We start from the raw sequence: 9,547 nt of genomic DNA on the forward strand, positions 1-9,547 counted from the left end.
CGTGCCAGTTGCAGTTGATGTCGTACAAATTGCCGCATCTCCTTCGTAACGTGTGGCGTCAGCTGTACCCCCTCGGTGATGACCCAGCCTATTGTGTGTACCGGGAGCGTCTAGCAGACTCAGTGTATGAGTATCACGCAGTGGTTACTCTGTGCCAGTTCTGATTCCAGCACTTACACTCGTACCTCTCGGAGCGGTTATGCTTCTACCGCTTCTCAGGCTGTCCAGTTTGCTACATTCGAGGTCCTTGTCGAGCTTCATTACAACGAGGTCCGGATGCAAAACCACCCAGGTTTCTACTACTATCCTTCTCTGCACGACAATGGTCGCATCCATTTTCCTATCATTGATCCGGAGTCTGATAGTGTTGCTAGCCACCTTTCTCGTTATATCACTGCTAGCTATCTTATGATCCACGAGCTGGCTCGAGAGCTGACTCGTGCCCGTACTGCTTTAGCCTCTACTAGATTTGTCACTGCTCCATCCTCCCTGGGATTTGCTCCGTATATTCCAGCCAGTTCTAGTTCCCCTGTTTCACCGGTTACTCCCCCGAGTAGCTCGGGCACCTCGACCGTGAATCCTCTCAGTGCTCCTGCTGAGTGGGCTTCACTTCTTGTTGGAAATATGCCCTAGAGGCAATAATAAAATGGTTATTATTATATTTCCTTGTTCATGATAATTGTCTATTGTTCATGCTATAATTGTATTAATTGGAAACCGTAATACACGTGTGAATACATAGACCACAACATGTCCCTAGTGAGCCTCTAGTTGACTAGCTCGTTGATCAATAGATGGTTATGGTTTCCTGACCATGGACATTGGATGTCATTGATAACGGGATCACATCATTAGGAGAATGATATGATGGACAAGACCCAATCCTAAGCATAGCACAAGATCGTGTAGTTCGTTTGCTAAAGCTTTTCTAATGTCAAGTATCATTTCCTTAGACCATGAGATTGTGCAACTCCCGGATACTGTAGGAATGCTTTGGGTCCAGCAAACGTCACAACGTAACTGGGTGGCTATAAAGGTGCACTACAGGTATCTCCAAAAGTGTCTGTTGGGTTGGCACGAATCGATACTGGGATTTGTCACCGTATGCCGAAGAGGTATCTCTGGGCCCACTCGGTAATGCATCATCATAATGAGCTCAATGTGACTAAGTAGTTAGTCATGGGATCATGCATTATGGAACGAGTAAAGAGACTTGCTGGTAACGAGATTGAACAAGGTATAGGGATACCGCCGATTGAATCTCGGGCAAGTAACATACCAATGGACAAAGGGAATTGTATACGGGATTGGTTGAATCCTCGACATCATGGTTCATCCGATGAGATCATCATGGAACATGTGGGAGCCAACATGGGTATCCAGATCCCGCTGTTGGTTATTGGCCGGAGAACGTCTCAGTCATGTCTGCATGGTTCCCGAACCCGTAGGGTCTACACACTTAAGGTTCGGTGACGCTAGAGTTGTTATGGGAAATAGTATGTGGTTACCGAAGGTATTTCGGAGTCTCGGATGTGATCCCGGACGTCATGAGGAGTTCCAGAATGGTCCGGCGGTGAAGATCGATATATTGGACGAAGGGTATTGGAGTCCGAAAGTGTTCCGGGGGTACCAGGCTATGGCCAGCATGACTAAAAGGTGTTTCGGGAGCCCCGGCAAGTGTTGGAGGGCCTCATGGGCCAAAGGGGAAGTGGCAAACCAGCCCACTAAGGGGTGGTGCGCCCCCCACACCCTTTCCCATGTTATTTGGGGAGGTGGGGCGCCTCCACCTGGCTTGGGAGGCAATCCTCCACCTGCTTGGCTTAGGGGGCAAGTCTCCCAAGGATTTTCCCTAGGGAGATCCAATCTGCTTAGCCACCGCCCCCTAGGGGAAACCCTAGGGCGCCTCCCCCTCTCCCCTTGCCCCTATATATAGTGGAAGGGTGGGAGGGCAGCCGCACCTCTTCCCTGGCGCACCCCTCTCCCTCCTCCAACACCTCCTCCTCCTCTGTAGTGCTTGGCGAAGCCCTACTGGAGAACCACGAGCTCCACCACCACCACGCCGTCGTGTTGTCGGAGTTCTCCCTCAACTTATCCTCTCCCCTTGTTGGATCAAGAAGGAGGAGACGTCCCCGGGTTGTACGTGTGTTGAACGCGGAGGCGCCGTCTGTTCGGCACTAGATCGGACCTTCCGCGATTTGAATCGCCGCGAGTACGACTCCATCAACCGCGTTCTTGTAACGCTTCCGCTTAGCGATCTTCAAGGGTATGATGATGCTCATCCTCTCCCTCTCTTGTTGCTAGAATCTCCATAGATTGATCTTGGTGATGCATAGAAAATTTTGAATTTCTGCTACGTTCCCCAACACTTCTCACTACTCATGTAGCCCCAATGCTTCACCCTACACCTGCCCCTGAGGGAGAGCCCTCGAGGCAGCATCGTCGTGTTACTTTAACCCGGAGGTCTCAGTTAACCTCGTCAGTTCAGGATCCGAGTCCGCTTCAGGAGAGCACCCCGCAGCACCAGCAGAGCAGTAGAGTTTCTGAGTATTTGCAGTCGTCAGGATGGTGTACGAGTGTAGTCGTACGAGTCATGAGGTTTCGTTTCATGTATGAGAGTAGTTGAACCTGGCATGTTGTTTATCTTTCATGTATGAGTCTATGTATAATTATGTTGGAACTCTATTTTATTCGCCGTATTTTCTTTGTTATTTCAGTTTTTCTCGGGCTTTTGTTGCTGGCTTTCCCCAACTTATTCTGAATATTTCTCGTCTTGGTTGCGTTGTCTTGGGAAAAATCACAATAGGATGACGCGGGGAGGCAGCAGTAGCAACATTCGCGAGAGTACTCCTGTTCGTCATTCTGCACGGCAGGCAGGGCACTCCCCCGAGCTGTACGTTCCACCATCGCCTCCACCGCCAAATCCGCCATCCACCGAGCAAATTATGCGTATGGATTTGAGGAAAGATGAAATAATGATCTGATTGAAATATTAAGAAGTGTGCAAGCTATGGTTGGACAGAATGGAAATCAGAACGGTCATCACTCCAAGCTATTAGATTTTCAAAGGACCAAGCCTCCCAGTTTCAGTCAGGTTATTAACCCTTTGGATGCAGATGATTGGTTGCGAACCATTGAGAGGAAGCTTGAGATTGCTCATACTGAAGACGATGATAAAGTTCCATTTGCAACTCATTATCTTGAGGGCGCTTGTCGGCGTTCTGGGAATGGGGGTCCCCAGACTTGCCTGCCTGCGGCCTGCGGCATGGCTCAAGGGGCGGCCCGGCATGACCCATCTTCATCAACACGAGCTCAAGACCCTCGCGAGGGGCTAAGCCTCGCGGGGTGGACGACAGGGAAGCTTCCTCAGGCACGGCCTCGTCAGGCTGGCTCGCGAGGAGGCGGAGAGATCAAGGCGGGGTACCTCGCGAGGTGCCCATGACGCAAGCCATGACGACCAAGGGCGCCAAGCGGGCGCCAGCCCGCACAGTGTCCTTCTTTCCTCTTTGGTGCAAAGGGAGCAAGCGCAGGCGAGAGCATCAAGAAAAGGCATCCATTTCGGTGCAACAAGACCAAGACCAGCAGAACGGCAGGATGGAAGTCATCATGGAGCCCAAGCCGGCGTCACCACCAGAGTCATTGACAGGCGAGGACCAACTTTAGTCAGGATAAATGTACTAGATGTTCCCCTTCAAAATTGCCAATTGTTGGCGCCCTTCCCGCTCAATATTTGGGAGGAGGCCCAAGGCCTTTGCCTATAAATAGGACTAGCCACCCACATGGTAGAGGCATCGGATCCTCACCTAGAAACCAGTAGAGAGAGCGACTGAACTCCCCCTAGTAGTTCATCGCACCCGCCAAGAACAGACCCTCGCGAGGTTGTTATTCCTTGTATTGTTCATCATCAGCCCAAGAGGCAATCCACCACACCACACACTGGAGTAGGGTATTACACCACAATGGTGGCCTGAACCAGTATAAACTCTGTGTCTCTCGTGTTGTTCCTTTGATTGCGTAGTTCATAGCGAGGCGGTGAGGTGCAGGTAGGCAGAGGGCGAAATCTAGAGGGTCTGCCGGAACCCGAAATCCGACATTTGGCGCGCCAGGTAGGGGTGCGCCGGAATCCACCTTCTGCCGCTTCGCGTCCCGTCGCATCGTCATCATCATGTCCGGCGACCAGGCAGGCAACCCTAATCCTTGGGCGGCCTGGCCCGCCCACGCAGAACCGCTCGCCCGGGGCAAGCCCATGCCCCAGGCAGCTCGCGGTCCGCAGGGCGCTGCGGGCCGTGGGCGGTGCAGACAGGCGGCGACAGCTCTCTCGACGCGGCAGGTGCGGTCGGCGGCGAGGGCCTCCCACCATGCTGCGGCCACGGCGCCGTACACCCGGCGAGAGTAGGCGAACTCGAGGCCCGCGCTCACCGTGGCCCGAGAGCTGCTGCAGTGTAGGCTGCTGGAAGGCGGTCACGACGTGCTGCTAGAGCGGGTGGCAGTGCTCCTGGGCTTCGCCGCCTAGGGGGCTCCCCCCTTCTGCACCCAACTCCCACCTTAGGTCCAGGGTGGCCCGCACAGGGGCTTCGTGCACGCCCGTGCAGCCTCAAGCGGACTCCAAGGCCACCCCAACGCTGGCCAGGCCGTCAGCCCCGGGCCAGCGGCGGCACTGCCTCCGCCCCTGGCCATTGAAGAAGGACTCGCCACAACCCGCGGCCCCGGTGGGCCGCCGCGCTACCACCCCCAGGAGGGCGCCTCAAGCAGCACTGCATGGCATGCGGGGCGCTGCGGCGCGGCCTTCGGAATGGCGGCCCCAGAAGAGTACGTGCCTCATATGATGGACCAAGGGCGCACGCATGAGGATGAACAAGGCTCACTCCTCGGCCCAAGCTGGGGGGACGAGGCGCCAGAAGCTGAACTCTTCCAGGAGCCCCAAGAAGACCCCGTCGGCTACGCTGGGAACAACGAGTATCAGGTACCACTAATCCCTCAGGAGCAGGCATACGCCAACCATGGTTCGCAGGAGGTGCAGGTCACGACAACGGGCGGCTGCCCCACTCCCGCAGCTTCCTACCCCTCAGGAGGAGGGTGCCGGGGGCTGCAGGAGAGGGGCCAAGATCCGACATCATCACCGCGGCGTTCGGAGCAAGGCGTCCTCAGGAGGTAGGCCCTCTGCTGGGGAGGTGCCCCAGAGCCTGCCCCTGGCAGAGGACCTGTGGTCGTCGGGGGAACCGCTGGCGACCGCTCTACCCCATCGGCGGCGTCCTGGTTTCCGGTCGTCGTCGGTGGCACTAGAGTGCGGCGCAAGGCGGGGCCCTCGTCTGGCGATATGAAGCAAGGCCGGTACCTGTGAAGAAGGCCCAGTGCCTGTGAAGCTCGCCGCCCCGTGGCACTCTCACGTAATAATGAGTGGGGTTGTACATGCCCCAGAGTCTCAGGGGTGCCGGCCTCAGACTCTGGGGCTCCCTCCCACGCCCAGTGGCAGCACTTAGCTCCGCGCTGGTGAGAAGACGTCCAAGACTAGACTAGGTGCCAGACGCGGCCTTTTTTCTACTTTCGTTGCTTTTTCCCCTTGGTTGCCGTTTTCCCCGTTGAATTTAAGTTGGATTTGAGCTCGAATTTGCGTGTGTCCGGGGAAGGGGTGTTTAGTCTCGTTTGAGCAATCTCTCACGTTCTGGTTACCGCTTTGCCTCAGCTACCTCCCCTCATGAGCCCCTCACGAGCCGGGCCAGGCCTAGCTTGCGTGCATCCCTGACTGCCATCGCCACGCCCTCTCAGGAGGTTTTCATTACAGGTTTTACTGGCTCGTTCAGAGGATGCTCGAAGCACCACCGCTCTCCACAGGCTGACTCGAGGCCCACGTGGGTCGAAGGTAAACAAGCCAGCCAGCTCGTCGCGAAGCCAGCCGCTTGGTGCAGGCGTATGAGTGATATCACATCTACTTATACGCTGAATACTAGTTTTTACATGAGGGGCTCCCCCTCCCAAAATGCTCTTACAACCTTCAGGGCAAGGCCCGAACTCTATCTGCGCAGGTAGGGAAGCAGGGACAACATGCGGTCAGTCGTATAAATCCCCCAATGCATCCTCAGGGGCACCTCCGGAATCATCGCTGGCGTTGCTGGCCTCGCCATCGCCCTCCACGTCGCCGGCAGTGGCGCCAGGGCCGTTCACCACATCACCTTCATCGGCAGCCACGACCGTGTTGTCATTATCAGAAGCGAAGGCCCTGACAAGGGCATCCATGTTGTCTTCCACCCAGCACACCAGGTCGCCTCGGACGGCCTGGGGCACTGGAGCGATGGCAGCGTCAAAGTCGAAGTGGGGGTCCATGTTCTGAAGGTGGCTGAAGACACGGGAGAAGGCGCGTCCGAGCAGGGCGCGGCTCCTCTCCTCCACCAGCCTGTTGGCACCGACCGACCGCGCCTCCAGCTGCGTCACCACGTTGGTGAAGAACTGAAGATTGCCAGCATAGTTGACTGTGTGGGGCTGGACAACAGCCACCTCACAAATGTTACCCAAGGCCGCGTTGGCTCTCTCCCGGAGCCTGGCGAGCATGGGGCCTTGCTCGTGCTCCAGAATCTGCCGCTGGCGTATCTCGCCTTCGTTCTGACGCGCGACGGCCTCGGCCTCGTCCACCCGCTGGCGGAGAAGAAGCGCCTCGGCACGGGAGGTGGTCAGCTCCTCCTGCGCTGCGTCGAGGGCGGCCCAGAAAGCGTCGGCTCGCCGCGTCGCTTCCTCCAGCTTGGCCCTCAGGGCGGCGGTCCTGCCTTCAGCCTCGACCCAGATCAACCCCAACCTCTCCTCGAGCTTGCGCTCAAGGTTCAATCGAGCCATCGTCACCCCGCGTTCAACCTCTTCCAGGACTCGGGCCTCGCGTGCTACAATGTCATCCTCCTCCTGTGTCGCCAGGCGCTCCCTCGTCTCCAGACGTTTAAGATCACGTGCACGCTCAGCAGCTTCCAGCGTCAGTGCCTCTTCGCACCTCAGGAGCTCTGCCTGGTCGACCGAAGCCACCTTCATCGACGCAAGGGCTGTCTCACGCAGCTCCACCTGCTGCTCCAGGGAGTGGCACCGGGCTAGGAGTTCCCGCGTCCGCTCCTCCGACGCCTCGCACCGTCGGTCAGCCTCTCGGGCCTCCTCGACGGCCCGAGAACGGGCCTCCCGACAGGCCACCAGCAACGCCTCGGCCTCCTCATTGTCAAGGTCACGCTGGTGGCGTGCAACGGCAGCGGCCGCCTCCAGCTTGCGCCTCTCTTCAGCCAGGCGCAGGCCCTCAGCCTCAAGGCACGCGTCTTCATCAGCAAGCTCTTCACCAAGCTGGCTCACCTTGTCAGCCGCCTCCGGAGAAACCCTTTGCGAAGTACGCGACGCCTCCAGGCGCACTCGAGCACGTCTTCTGCATCGTCATCCGCCCCAAGTGAGCGCCGGGGGCCACGAATCAGCACTCCTCCTCTAGGCAGGGGGCTGGGGGCTGGCGCCCTCGTGATGGCCGGGCACGCCTCGCCAGAAGCCCGGCCAGGCGCCAGCCCCTCCCCAAGTGAAGAGCGCAGGGCCGACCTCAGCCAATCCCCATTCATGATCAGACGCGAGGCCCACGGCAGGCTGGCTATGCCCCGAGAAGGCTCACGAAGTGGGAGGGCGCGAGGCGCGCAGGGCCGCGATGCACCACAGGATGGCTCACCTCTTCGGCCGGCCTCACCGTGAGGGCTCTACTGGAACTCGAAGCGCTCGAAGGCGGTGGAGAGGGCGGAGCCTGGGGGGATGGCTCCTCAGTCATCTCCGCGAGCTCGGCAGGAAGGGCCCTGCAGGGCAAGGATCAGCCAAAGCAGCGGGAGGATCAGGAGCTAGGAAAGGGGAAGGCTTACTCATCAATGGTGAAATACTTCTGGCGCTTCAGCAGGTGATAAGGGTAATCGTCACCCAAGGCCTCCCTTTTCTTCCGGAGAGCCTCGAAATCCACGCAGAAGTGACCCAGGAGTTGAGCGCAGGGGTCAGCCTGCGGCGAAGAAGAAGCGTCGAGATGCCCAACGTCTGGTGCATCGTCCTGATGCACGCCGCTGGTCGCCTCGCCAAGAAGGATATCTGGGGCCCCAGGGGCCTCAACCACGGGCGCCGTGGGCAGTGGCTCAACGCCTCCGCCCGCAGCAGTACGGGCCTCAGGAGCTGCCCCTTCAGGAGTGCCGCCTGGCATCATCACTCCGGCGGGGGCCCCTCAGCCTCCGGCAGCCCATGCCTCCCTGCTCCGCCACTTGAGGAAGGACCACCGTGGGCGACTGGGAAGGCAGTCACCATCACTAGGTTCTCGCGAGGACCCCTAAGGCCGGTGGGTCACAGCCCCCATTCGTCGAAGCCGGGCATCTGCTTCACAAAGTCGCCCCTGTTCGAGCAAAGGTACAACAAAGCCCCCCCGTGCCGGATGCTGCCGGAGGAAGGGTCCCCAGTCAAGACCAAGAGCACCTTCCTCATTGCTTCGAGCGTCAGGTCCTCCTCCTGGAGCCTCATGCGATCTTCATGCCCGCTGAAGGACCACATCCGGCAGGAGTGGCGCTGGAGAGGAGCAATGCAGCATAGCAGGAACTCCTTCACCACCTTGGGCGCCGTCACACCAAGCTCCCTCAAGAGCGCGAAGCGACGCCAGACGAAGATGAGCCGGGGCTCATGAGCGTCTCCTGGCCCCAGCCTGAATTGGGGACAGTGGGCGACTTTGGCTCCGAAAGCAGGGGGCTGGGCACCCCTACATCCACGTACAACCACCGCTCGCGGAACCCAGGCGCGGACGGGAAATCAATCCCTGAAGCCGTTGTTTCTGGTGTGGCAATGAAGCTCACGCAGCCTGAGCATTGGGTGGGATCGACGAGGCGCAGAGAGAAGAAGTGGCGCAGCAAGGCAACCGAGGGAGGGATGCCCATCATCGCCTCACAAACAAAGGCGAAGACGGCAAGAAGAGTAATGGATTCAGGACCCAAATGCATCATATGGATCTAGTAATGGGAAAGCACGGCGTTGAAGAAATTAGATAAGGGGGGAACCAACCCCGCCCACAGGGCGTCGGCAAAGTACCGGACCTCGGTGATCACCCTGTCGATGGAGAAGTGGGATGCGGGCCAGGCTGTCGTCCTCCCGTACTCGTTGAAAATGGTGGCCAGAGCAGAGCTGACCTTGCCCAAGCCTTCTCGGTTAAGTATGATCGACCGATCGACGACGGGAGCCGCCGCCGACGGCGAGCGAGGTGGAGGCAGCGGTTTCTTCCCTTTTCCCTTCTTTGTCTGAGCCATGGCGATGGGAAGAGGGAGGATTCGAGATTGTATTGGAAGCAGAGACTGGGGCTCGAGAGGAGGAAGAGCAGGGGACGGTCGAGCAGTGAGAAGAGGAAAGACTGTGTGCAACCACGGGTCCGCCTAGCTAGGCGCAAAATAAGGAGGCGTGGGGAAGCAGGGCCACCCATGTCTAATCAACCACCATGCGGCGCCCGAGGCCACAGGCTGTTAGGGCCCGCGGCGCTTCGCACTTGCCCCTTTGCCTCTCTGCTCAGCCAAGTCCGGGCGCGCCTTGGGCCCGG

The sequence above is a fragment of the Triticum aestivum genome, chromosome 5B (genome assembly GCF_018294505.1).
Source record: "Triticum aestivum cultivar Chinese Spring chromosome 5B, IWGSC CS RefSeq v2.1, whole genome shotgun sequence".
Taxonomy (NCBI): Eukaryota; Viridiplantae; Streptophyta; class Magnoliopsida; order Poales; family Poaceae; genus Triticum; species Triticum aestivum.